Genomic DNA, 14,295 nt, shown 5'->3' on the forward strand with positions numbered 1-14,295 from the left:
AACTAACCAGTACCCCGGAGCTCTTGTCTCTAGCTGCATATGTATCGAAAGATGGCCTAGTTGGCCATCACTGGAAAGAAAGGCCCATTGGACTTGCAAACTTTATATGCCCCAATACAGGGGAATGCCAGGGCCCAAAGAATGGGAATGGGTGGGTAGGGAAGTGGGGGGGGGTATGGGGGACTTTTGGGATAGCATTGGAAATGTAATTGAGGAAAATACGTATTAAAAAAAATCATAAAAACCAAAATGTAAAGGTGGTGCATAACAACAGACACTGAAGAAGTCACAAGAATCATTAGCTCTTATATCATAAACCTGTACTCTACAAAATTGGCAAGTCCAAAAAAGTGGATAGTTTTCTTGATACATACTGCCTACCAAAGTTAAATCAAGATCACATAAAATATACAAATAAATGTGTAACCCATAAGGAAATAGAAATCTTCAGTAATTTTCTGCCAACTAAAAAAGACACAGGACCAGATGGTTGACAGTGGCCTTTTGTGTTTATTTTGTGGAATAAATTTGTGGAGTATTGGTATTAACTGTTCTACTAAAGTGTGGTAGAATTCTGCACTAAAACCATCTGGCCCTGTTACTTTTCCATGAAACCACAGTCACCATGATACCTAAACCACACAAAGACTAAATAAAGAAAAACAATTTAAGGGTGAATTCTCTTATGAACATTTACATAAAAATACTCAATATATACTGACAAACCAAATCCAAGAACACATCAAGAGTATCATACACCTTGGTCAAGTATTCTTCATTCTAGAGATGCATGATTCAAAATTCAAAAATCTATCAATATATTCCACCATGGAAACAAACTGAATAAAAATCACATGATCATCTCAATGCTGAAAAGCATTTGGCAAAATCCAGTACCTCTTCATGATAAAAGTCTAAAGACTGATTCAGGATACAAGGTATACACTTAAACATAATAAAGGCCATATACAACGTGATGATAGCCAACATCAAATTAAATAGAGAGAAAAATAAATAAACCAACTAAAATCAGAGATAAAGCAACACTGTCTACCCTCTCCCTATTTAAGCAATATATTACTTGAAGATTTTGATAAAGCAATAAGATAAGTAAAGAATATCAAAGGGAGACAAACTGAAATGGAAGAAGTCAAGTATTTCTATTTGTATATAATCATGCAGTATAAATTCATGGCCCAAAGTTCTACCAGAAAACTCCAACATCTGACAAATGCCTTCAGCAAAGGAGCTAGATACAAAGTTAACTAAAATCTATCAGCAGCAGTTCATTATATAAACAAAAAGTGGACTAAGAAAGAAACTAGAGAAACAATAACATTCATAATAGTCACAAATGATATAAAACATCTTAATGTAATTTTATCCAAGAGTGTGAAAGTTCCATATGACAAGTATTTCAAGTAATTGAAGAAAGAAAGTGAGGAAGATATCTGAAGATGGAAAGATATATCATGATCATGGATCCATAGAATTAGTATTTTAAAAAATGTCCATCTTACAAAAATACAGATTCAATGCAATTCCTATCAAAATTCCAACAAAATTACAGACATTGAAAGAACAATTAGCAACTTTATAGATAAACAAAAACAGAGGGTAGCTAAAACAATCCTCTACAATAAAAGAACTTCTGTGGGTATCACAATTTATCATTTCTAGATCTACTACAGAGAAATAGTAATTAAAAGTGCACAATGTTGGCATGAAGATAGACAATATCACCAATGAAATCAAATTAAAGGCCCAAACATAATCACACACACCTAGAGACACTTATTCTGACAAAGAAGCCAAAATTATACAATGGTGAGGGAAAAGTCATCTTCAACAAATGTTCCTGACCTAACTCAATGTCCCTATATAGAAGACTATGAACAGATCCATTTCTTTCACTCTACACAAAATTCAAGTCCAAGTTTATCAAAGATCTCAACATAAAACCAGATAAATTATATCTAGTAAAAGAAAAAAAGGGAGCATAAGCTTGAACATAGTAGCTCAAGAGACAACTTTCTGAACAGAACACTAACAGCTCAGGCACTGGGATCAACAGTTAATAAATAAGACCTCATGTAATGGAAGAGATTCTGTAAGTCACAGGACACTGTCAAAGGAACAAAATGGGAACCTACAGAATATGCAAATATCTTTAATATCTCTACATCCAACAGAGAGCTGATATACAAAATATGTAAAGAATTCAACAAATTAGACACCAACAAATCACATAACCCAGTTAAGAATGGGGTGAATAAACTGAATTTTTAAAAGAAGAATTGCTGATGGCTGAGAAGAACTGAAAGGAAGGTCCAGCAACTTTAATCATCAGGGAAATGCAAATCAAAACAACTCTGAGATTCCATTTTAAACCAGATCAAAAATTCAAGCTACAGCTCATACCTATCTTTGATTCCTTTTGTTCTAATTGGTTTACCTTGTATAGCTTCAATAGACGATGTTACTAGTACCATTGCAACTTAATATGCCAATGTGGATTTATATCCATGGGAAGGTAGAATAGGGAGGTGAGGTAAAAGAGAGGGCCTGTCTGAACAGGAGGTAGAGGAAAACTGCAATCAGAATATAAAATAAATAAGTTAATTAGTAAAAAAAAAAAAAAAAAAGAGTTGCAATGGTAATGATGTCTTTTAACAGCAATAAAAAAAAGTCTAACTAATACAGTCATTAAATATTTCATCAATTATCTTGCAATACTTTCCTCAGCTTACAGTACTTTGCAGAGACTATGGCAGTGCCCTGTTATTACAGGCTAGATATGCTACACTTCCGAAAAAAAAATATATTCTTGCATTCACCCACAGGGAAAAAAAATCCTCAATCAAAAATAGTCTGGAAGCTATGGGAAAAAAGAGCTAATTGTTTCATTAAAAGACAGATGAATTAAAGTGATGGTAGTCTGTTTTCTATGATCCATGTTTTCACTAGCCTTGACTAGTTGGCTAGGTTTCTAGTAGCATGCATGATTTACTTCCTATTGCATGGGTCTTAAGTGCAACTAGATAGCTTTTGGTTACTACCCAGATTTTAGTGCTACTACCGCACTTTTAGAGATACCTTGCGATGTTAGTAATAGTTTTAGTTTATAGGTGTCACAGTTAGATAGTATTATTTATTTCTTCCCTCTCTTGGCAGTTTTCATAGTACTTTCTGGTAAACCTAGACCACAGGAAGGAGGCTTTCAACTTGTAAAGCATTCTTATAGCCACAAATATATTTAGCTCATACCCACATCAAAGTAGCTTTTATTTACACCAAATGGAGACTATTACAGAAAACCAAAGCAGGTCATAATTCAAAGATCAGACTGTTGGGTAGGACACAGTCCTATAGATACTTCTACCAGACATCTTGTCCATTTAGTGCTTAGGGAATACCTTTGAAGAATAGATGAAAGGGTTGTAAGAGTAAAGGACAAGAGATTCTGCTTCATAATACATCTCCTAAAATTGTCAAAGAATCTTCATTCATTATATTTAAAAAAATACTGAACAGTGATGATATAAATTTACATGACGATGCAAGATGGAGAGATCTCAAGAAGGCCCAATTTTAGATAAATAACTACATGTAATTAATAGCTGCTGAGGGACTAAGAATTAGCCTTTTCCAGTGATGATCTTTTAGTTATTATCTAATTAAAAACTAGTCAGCCTCAAAATTAGGTACACATAAGCCACAATAAATAGATTTGCATATATAACTTGTAAAATATAGGTTGTATATATATATATATTCATTTCTACACATCTGCAAAAATATTAACCAAAAGAGGTCATTAATTTCTGATAGAAGAGTTCAGGTGGTGGGACATGGGAGTGATTGGATGGTGGACAGAGATGGGGGAAATGATGCAATCATATCCAATTAAAATTTTTAATAAAACCTTAATAAAATGCTATATATTTAAAATGCAGATGTAAATTCAGGAAGAACAAAATATAAAATTAAAGTAAATATAGCATTTATAATAAAGTAATACTTTTCTAGAAACTAACCCTGAGTAAAAGCACTATAATTTGTCTAACAAATAACACAAATTGTTTTAAGGAAGCCCAGAAAACATCTTTTAAAAAAGAAAACATAAGCTGCACCTGTTTAGATTTTAGGATAAAACTTAGAGGAACTGAAGAAGCCAGCGAAAGAGCAAAGGATAATGTGAGGTGTTGGGGAGAAGCTCTTGCAAGGATACTGTAGTAGAATATAGAAGCTATGAAATGGAAAAGGGTAAAATGATCAGGGCTTGACTTGGGAGGTGGGAAGAGGGTAATTTAAAAAAATATATGGAAGAATGAGAGATATAAATGAGTCACTAGATCAAGAAAGTATATAGAAAACAAAGGAGATTCAGATATTCTATTAATGAAGTTTACAGTTTAACAATCAAAAAAAGAAAACCTTGAAAATTAAGTATAAGTTAATGAAAACACATATTAGTCTTATTTATTTTGGTTTGACTTTATATTTTCACTTACATGTAGTCAGTTTGGAATTAAAATTATTAAATCTAAAACTTCACAAATACAGAAATCATCATTTTGAACGCTGTGATTATTCTGAGTGGTATCAGGCACTATTGTATCATTCCTTCTATCTCCCTTACACTGCTTCATACTTGGTGGATTAATCATTTTTTGCATACCATCCCCATTAGATGCAACACCGATTGTACAGTCACATAGGTCACTCAAATTTTTCCAAAGATGTCATAGTTTTGAAGTGTTTGTTTGTTTGTTTTTTGTTTAGGTAACATTCATTGTGTTTGAAAATGGCCACAAATTGTTAGTCAAGAGGCACTTTCTGAAAGGGATTTAGTGTAGTGCTTCCTTGGCAGGTCCAGCCAGCAACTGACCAATTAGAGACAACTATCAGACTGAGTTAAGGGAACCCGGTGAGAGAACCTGCAGAAGGACTGGAGGAGCAAAGGTGGATTGCATCCCCACTGGAAGAACTGGAGGCCCTTGATCCCAAGAAGGTTTGATGGCCCAGAGTAAGGGAATGCTGAAGCACTGGAGCTGGCTGGAGAGGGTGGGTGGGTGGGTGGGGGAGCTCCCTCTTACAGGCAAAGGGGAGGGGGGATGTGGGATGGGGGGTTGTTGGAGGGGTAACTGGGAAGTAGGATATCATTTGAAATGTAAACAAATACAATGATTAATTTTTTTAAAAAATGGCCACAATATCAAAAAGAATCAAAAACATTCCCAGGGACAGAGTAACTCCTGTGGAAATAGTAAGGCTTCAAGACATGTAAGAAAATGAAATTTGTTTAGAATTTAGCATTGTACATAATGTGAATCATCCAGTGGAGGTTTTTACATTGTATGCTACATGGATGAGTTCAAGTACTTGTACCAGGCAAAGGCCAAAGAATTAAATGGAACCAAACCCCACAGGTTTATGGTTGAGTACTAAGAGAATTGTCTTTAGCACAGTAGGAGAACACACAAGAGAGAGGGACAGGGTGCTTATTCAAGGAAATAAAAAAATTGAAAATTTTCTAGAATGGTGAAACACTCTATAGTTACTTGCTTTTGGCAATTCGACCTGTTGTGAATCTTTATATTAATCACTGTATTCTGAAGAGACAAATTTCTATGATGAGGACTGAGAGTTCTGCAAGTCTAAGGGAATAAAGATAAATATTTTAAGAGAACTTTGAAACTCTGTCCATTTAGCAAAATAAGACTATATATGAACAATTGTCAAACAAAGGGCAAAATACACCTTAATCTTTTAAAAGTAGAGTACTATTGAGGATGAAAAATAATGTACAATAGCCATACTTTTGAAAAACAATTAATTAGTTAATTGCATCCCAGTTGTTGTCCCTTCATACTGGTATCCCTCTAAAAAGTTCCTCCCACATCTTTGTTCCCTTTTACCTCTGAGACACAGCCTCCTCAATTTCTCCCAGCTATTGTGCATCAAGTCTCTACAGGATAAGATACATCCTCTTCAACTGAAGTCAGGCATGATACCTATTTTCTATATGTCAGGGGCCTCCGAAAAGCCACATATGCTCTTTGGTTGGTGGCTCAGTCTCTGAGAGCTCTCTGTGGTCCATGATAGTTGAGATTGTTGACCTTCCTGTGGGGTTGCCATCTCCATCTGTCAGAGTCTTCAGTCTTTCTCCTAACTCTTCAAAGGGCCCCATAACCTCTGTTCAATGTTTGTCTGTGCATATTTGTATCAATATCAGTCAGATGCTGGGTAGATCATTTCAGAGGGCTGCTATGCTAGGCTGCTGACTGTAAGCACAACATAGCATCATTAATAATGTGAAGGACTGATGACAGCCCATGGGATATGTCTCAAAAGGGGATGATCAGTGTTCAGCCATTCCTTCAGTCTCTATTACATCTTTGTCCCTGCATTTCTTTTAGACAGGAACAATTACGGGTCAAAATATTTGTAGGTCAGTTGCTGTTCCCACCCCTCAAAATTGGTACTGTTTGTCTGCTGGTGGTGGTCTCTTCCAGTTCCATTTCTGCTAAGATCACTTGCACTGACACCTGGGAGTCTCCCATCCATGTCTCTGGAACTTCCTAGAGAATGCCCCTATGCCAGACTCCTGGCAGCTGCATATTTCCATTTTTTTTCCTCCTGGCCCTCTGGACATCTCTTATCTCCACCCAAACCTGATCCTGCTACCCTTTTCCCCTCCCCTCCCACAACCAAGTCCCACCTCCCTCTGCCTCCCAACACTATTTCATTCACTCTTCCAAGTGGGATTCAAGAATCCATACTGGGTCCTTACTGTTAAACATCTCACTGTCTGCTCACTGTCTGGGTTGTATCAAGGTTATTCTTTTTTTTATTTTTTTATTCTTAATTTTCTTTTCACAACTATGGTCAAGATATTGATTGAAGTTAAAGATAGTGAAGAATAATAAAATGGAAATTTAAAAATCTATTGATTTGTTTGCAGTACTCTTAAGAATTACCTTGGTCAATATTATTGTTTTATGGAATATTATCACCATTAGAAGTCTATAAGCTACTTATCTTATATATTTATTTTTTATTCAAACAATTTCTTTTTTCTTCTCCTTTCCTTTGAAAACTATTGTTCTGTATTCTGTTTCTGTAGATTTACTTTATGGTTCATACATGTGAGATCATACAATATTTCTGTTTCTGCGTCTGGCTGGTTTAAATGTAATAATTTCCATATTTTTCTGTATTGTCACAAATGGTAAATTTTCTTCTTTTGGAATACTATTTGTCCTTTTTTTGTATCATATTTTGTTCATCCATTCACATGCTGATGAACTTGTAAATTGAATTCATTTCTAGGCTAGTGAATAATTAGGTGATGATTTTGGCTTATAGAGAGAACTTGTAGAATCAATTTGCCGTAGAAAGACAAGGCATCAAGTGGAGGGATGGGGTTTCCATCCCACAGTCAAAATCTCTGACCCAGACTTGTTCTTGTCTAAAAGAAATGCAGGAACAAAAATGGAGAAGGGACTGAGGGAAAGGAAGTTCAGTGACAGGCCCAAACTGGGATCCATCTCAAGGGGAGGTTCCAAAGCCTGACACTATTACTGATGGATGCACTATTACAAACAGAAGCCTTGCATGGCTGCCCTCTGAGAGGCCCAACAAGCAGCTGAAAGAATCAGATGCGGATACTTAAACCCAACCAGTGGACAGAAGCCAGGGATCCCTGTGGTTGAATTAGGGGAAAGCTGGAAGAACTTGAGGAGGAGGATGAACTCATAGGAAAACCAGCATTCTCAGCTAACCTGGATCCCCAAGATCTCTCTGAAAATGGGTTACCACCCAGGCAGCATACATGATCTGCTCTGAGGCCCTTGATACATATACAGGAGAGGACTGCCTAGTCAGGCCTTAGTGAGTGAAGATGCATCTAACTCCCCTGAGGCCCCAGGAAGTAGGGACAGCTGATGGGGTAGGGGAGGGGGGGTTAGATATCATCTTGGAAAGGAGGAGGAATGGGATAAGGAAAAGTTAGAGGGCAGTCTGGGAGGGGGAAAATGACTAGACTGTAAAAAAAGATTAAGGAATAATAATAAAAAAGAAAAATTTAACAAAATGAAAAATTTAAAAACCATATCAACAACTAATTAAGCTATAAATGGGTTAATCTAAAATATCAAAAGATTTTAACTGATTGAAAGGTTAAAATCAAGATCTAATCAAAGTATAATAACGAGGATTTCACTTCAGCTTTAAGAACAAATGTAGGCTAAAGATAAGGGGTAAAGAAACACTCTACAAAATAGAAAATAAAAGACAATAGGAAAAGCAAGTCTTCTATCACACAGGCATGTGTCACTCAAAATAGTACAGTGACAAAGAAAAATAATTATATAACAGTAAGTTCTACTAGAAAGATATAAACAACACACTCAACATCGAAGCATTTATACACATAGAAATTATTAGAAAATTTGATGGAGGTATATGCATCAATATTATATTTAATTATTTAATACTTCATCTTGAATAATAAGTAAAACTGAGTTTACAAACTATACTAATTAGCTATAAATAAATTCACTGAAGAATTCATGTGTCTGAATCAGAACTTCCATTATCTCAAATATTCTCACCTCATTTTTTGAAGCAGAGTATGTGAGTTGTATTTCATTAATATTATGTAAAAATGGGAGAACATTGAAATAATACTATCTATTTCTTAGTATGAAACAAGAAATCAACACAAAGAAAAGCTAAAAAAATTCTCACTATTTTGCAATTAAATGTTTCTTAATGAACAGTATATCCAAAAATTATATAAGGTATGTCACAACATACAGAAATTTAATAGTCTACAAAGAATTATTGGGTGTATCAAGGAAGTATTAATTAGAAATTTCATGAAGATAAAACTGGATGCTCTCCAATAATTAGTTTTCCTTTATATCTTAAGGAACTAGAATAAGGCAAACAAAGAAATATGACTAAACCTAGAAGGAAGGATATAAAGTTTAGAATATAAGCATTTTCCTGTCTACTTAGTAGCTTTTAGTCTCAAACCACCAATCTGGATGTCATTGCTTCTGGATGGTGTAGGGAGAAGCTCCTTTTTGTCTTGTCTCATTATTACCAGTGAGGTGTCTGAGTCAAAATAGCTCTGTCACTCAATGCCTAAGATGCCAGCCAACAAGTTTTCCTACTCCTCTTGTCAGTACTCAGACTCATTTACACCCCTAAAGTAGAAATTTAACCCCCACTCCAGAATCTTTTAAAACCTAGAATTTTCCTACCATTTTCATAAGAGTGGCAATGGTAGCTTCATTCCCAAATGGCACATTTCCGACTTTTAGTCTATCTTCAAAGATAATAGCTTCCCTCAGCAAGGTCACTCTAGATGTAACACCTAAGATGGTCCCTTTCAGTTTTCTTTCTCTCCACATGAGAGAAGAGAGACGTGCACAGTCCTGAACCAGAAATAGTCTACGCCCCCTCTCCCTTCCTTGCCACTTGTTTTTCTTGCTTTTCCTTAGTAACAGAATTCTCAGTTTCCAAAACTTTCACCCACTCACTCCCTTGATGTATTCCTGGCCAGAGCAATTAAGCTATAAGAGGGAAAGGAGGCAGCAACAATAGCTCCACTAGGAGCATCATGAAGTGAAGGCAAAAGAGGTTGAGTACACTGCTATTTTCAACTAAATTAGATGACAAGGATGAAAGAGGATGGAACAGGACATAAACATTGTTGTGTCATGATGGCTTAAGTCTCTGAGAAGAAAATATACCCTCAATACATGAGAAGAAAATATACCCTCAATACATATGTATGCATAGGAACCCATGATCTCAGCTTGACAACATTTACCTAAGCCTGTTTGCTCACTGCTCTCACTGACTATGCCCAAGCCTAAAAGTGTTTTCCAGATGACTCTGTTGAGCCATAATGGCATGATCATTTTCAGAGATAAAATCTACCAGCAACGTATGGTAAAGTATTTTCATTTTCAAGATTGCTACTATATTCTGTAACTGTAATTGCTATAGGAAATAATGACAAGTGGGAGTCTGGAAGCTGATGGTGTTTGCCTGACATCAAGGAAACTGGTTGTAGATATTATAGCTGAAAATATCTGATTGGCACAAATTATTCTGAATATCTTGACAGAGCATGGGAAAATGAAACAGAAAAAGATCATCAGTTACATGTTTGTTTGTTTGTTTTCCTTTACTAGATAATTTTGTTTAATTACATTTCAAATGCTATCCCAAAAGTTCCCTATATCCTCCCCCCACCCCCCACCCTGCTCTGCTACCCACCCACTCCCACTTCTTGGCCCTGGCATTCCCCTGTACTGGGGCATATAAAGTTTGCAATACCAATGGGCCTCTCTTCCCAATTTATGGCTGACTAGGCCACCTTCTGCTACATATGCAGCTAGAGACACAGCTCTAGGGGTACTGGTTAGTTCATATTGTTGTTCCACCTATAGGGTTNCAGACCCCTTCCTTCAGCTCTTTGGGTGCTTTCTCTAGCTTCTCCAATTGTGGACCCTGTGTCCCATCTTATAGATAACTATGAGCATCCAGTTCTGTATTTGCTAGGCACTGGCATAGCCTCATTTGAGACAGCTGTATCAGGGTCCCTACAGCAAGATCTTGCTGGCGTATGCAATAGTGTCTGGGTTTGGTGGCTGATTATGGGATGGATCCCCATGAGGGGCAGTCTCTGGATGGTCCATCCTTTTGTCTTAGCTCTAAACTTTCTCTCTGTAACTCCTTTCATGGGTATTTTGTTCCCTATTCTAAGGAGGAATGAAGTATCCACACGTTGGTCATCCCTCTTCTTGATTTTCTTGTGTTTTGCAAATTGTACATTTCAACTCATTATGTACCACCATTAAGGGCCACTTAACTCTTGGTTCATCAGCAGAAGAAAGTTGATTTCTGTTTCTTATTGCTATGGAAATAGTTCATAGAATGTATGATAGTCACATAGGGCCTTGTGACTCACTCTACTTCAGAATGTTGCTATGATACAAGAATTCAAACTCTTTTGGAAAAATATGATACATTACCTTCAAGTCATGAGTTTTTGGATTATAAGTTTATTATAGCTACTTTAGTCAAGAAAATTTCCATAAATTTCTTGCCTCTCATCCCCAAAATGTAAAGGAAGTTCCACTTAATAATATCCAAGAGAGTTTGTCTAACAAAGGTAATACCACAATTCTTTCTAGTGCCAGCACCTATCAAAAAAAATCTCTGCACTGTCTTCACAATCTATATTTCTGCACTTGTCCACTCTTCTAATTAACTTCTTAGTTCATCTATTTTTTCCTGATGAGCTATCATTGGCTATTTTAGTTAGGTTTATCTAGAGGAACAAAAGCAAGGGGATAAAAATAAAAATTTATTTAAAATAGTAACTGCCCAGCCACACCAGAAAACCTGTGAAACCAATGGTTACTAGATCTTTAAGACTAAATGTTGCATCAATAGATTAATCCCATAATAGCTGTCACTCACTCTTTGATAAAAATCAGTACTTATTCCAGCCACAAGGTGAGGTGCCTTATTAGTCCCAATCTAATGCAAAAAAATGAAAAATGAAAATTAAATGCTTTTTCTTCTATCATCTTTTAAGGTGAGCTGTTGCAAGGAGGTCCTGCCCAAAATCGTGGTGATTCTCCCCACATTAATGAAGGCAATCAAGGTTTTATTCAGTAAATGCTCTCTACTCAGGTGAGTCCAATGTGTGGTAGATTTACATTGAAACCAATGATGAAACTGGATAATTCCTGACAGCACAATCATCCAAAATTGCTGCTTGTAATGTGAAACTGGGTTTGTTTTACTACTGGCTGTTCTTTCTATTTTTAAATTTTATTTTTATTTAGATTTTAATTTTTTGAGAGTTTCATGTAAAAGTATTTTACTAACATCATTCATTATTTCTTCTCCTTCTAACATTGTGTCCCACTAACCATCCTCAACATTATGTACTCTTATTATGTAATTATTATTGTTACATGTGTATAATATATTTATACATATAACTTGCTAATTAATTTGGTGTTGGTCATTCATATATGTGTTTAGGGCTGACAACTGGTTTTTGAAAATGACTATTGGCTGTACTTAAGTCCAGACTAGTATAATGAACATAGAGTTAGTCATTCTGTTCATGGATAATTCCCTGAAGCCTTATCCAGCCATCACTGCCACACTATTGTACTTCATGTGCCACATTATTCCTAATTTAAACCTATTATTGGAGTGTCATGTGCAGGACAATGTCTTTTCTTTTTCAACTATATTTTTGAGAAATAGGTCTTAGCCAAATTTCCTCAGCAATTTGACAGATTTAAATGAGATAAAGAGATGTAAGGCAGGCATCCAAGGAAATTTCCTGAAATCTGCATCTCATCATCTCCACCCACTGAATCAAAGTTGAAGAACCAATTCCATGGAAATTGATAACCATCTGTCAGAAATAGCCTAGAGATAATACAACAGTGTAGAGACAGCCTTCAGTGATGACAAGGATAATTCCAGTCGCATGGTAAATGAGTGTTTCCTTTGTCTTTCCAAGAAAAAGTTGTAAATGAACCAGCTGTTAACAACCTTTATCTTGGTGAATTCAATAATTATCTAATAGATAAAGTTCTCTAGAAGAGAAGTGATATAAATATTCATTGTGAGGTGATGCCAGAAATTGTGGATCAGGTCTTGGAGAATGATCATTTTTTAAAGTAACTGTCTATCCTTGCTTCCTGACAAAAGAAACACTTTTAGGCCCTCTTTTGATAGATTGTATCTGAAGAGATACTGGAGAAGACTGAGTAGTTTCCTTCTTTGTTTTTGTTTGGATTTATTTATTTATTTATTTTCTTTGAGACACCTTTCTACCTAATGTTTTAGAAAAAGTTGTAAAAAGACATGAGTAATGTAGTTGAAATAATTTAATGCTACCCAAATGGCTGCAGTTGTCGTATGCATGTGTTCCTGCCCCAATGTTCTGGGTTCCCAAATGAAAGACACACATACACACACACACACACACACACACACACACACACACACACACACACCACACACCATTTATATTTGGATATGCCTTAAACAGCTGGGCAACTTCCTAAATTCTGTGTGGCTGATGTACCCTTCTCTGATATTCCTGAGTTATTACTTATTAAAATCTATATTCTATATTTTCCCCCACCTAGACCTACAGCCTCCTCAGCTGCATTCCATGGCATCTACATGATGACTATCTCTCAGTTTTCTGCACCTATCAGGCCTTGTCTCTCTCACTCTTCCCCAGTGTTGCAGCTATCCCTCTCCTACCTTGGCCCCTTTCCTGGGAATTCTTAAAGACCCTAAATCTCTTTCTCCACACAGATATTGGTCACTGTCAAAATTGTTTTCCGAACAAAACCAACTGGCAGCAGGCTTTCTTCAGTTTTTATCTTGCAGACAGGTGAATTCTCTTGCAATTTTGAGGAGCAGATTAACACAATACAAGTGGCCTTAGGTGAAATCCACAATAGAGTATCTTTTCATTTCTTTTAGACTTCTTTGAGCTATATCATAAACCACTGAGGATTGGTTACCATGAGTTCTACTGCCATATCCTACAGTTGCTTCACTACAAGAAGCACCAAGAAGCCTGTCCTACCTATTTCTTCAGTGCAGAAGAGATAATATTGGTGAGAAGATAATAGATAATACTGAGCTGATGCTGTAATACTGGTGACCATTTCAACATCACTGTTTTGAGGCACTGGTGCCTGTATCATGATGAGATGCTTACAAAACACATTAATTCACTACTCATCTATTTTGTCCCACAAGAGGCAATGATTAAGAAGTTGTCCTAGATGTCTTTAGAGAAGATCTGAGGCACTTGGACAACATATGGATAAACCTAACCAACAGCAAGAGTGTTTTTAAACAGATACTAATTCTCCATGTGATGCAGCTTGTTTCAGCAAACTGTGGCAGAGCACAGAATGGGATGTTTAGTAACATCTTCTCTTTGCCAGAGAAGTATAAAGACTCTTCCACTAAGCCACTTGAGCCCATGAAAGCAGTTCTGTCTAGCCCTCCATGTTTAAACAAAACAAAACAAAACAAAACAAAACAAAACAAAACAAAACAAAACAAAACACAACAACCTGTGTCTTAGTATGCCAATGCTGAAAATGACTTCAACTAAAGTATTGACTCAGAGGAAGAAGACAGGAAACCTAAGGTAACCAAATGGAAGAAAAATGTTTCTCTGTGCAGCATTTTCACAAAGAGTGAAGCCTT

Source organism: Mus caroli, chromosome X (assembly GCF_900094665.2).
Source record: "Mus caroli chromosome X, CAROLI_EIJ_v1.1, whole genome shotgun sequence".
Lineage (NCBI taxonomy): Eukaryota > Metazoa > Chordata > Mammalia > Rodentia > Muridae > Mus > Mus caroli.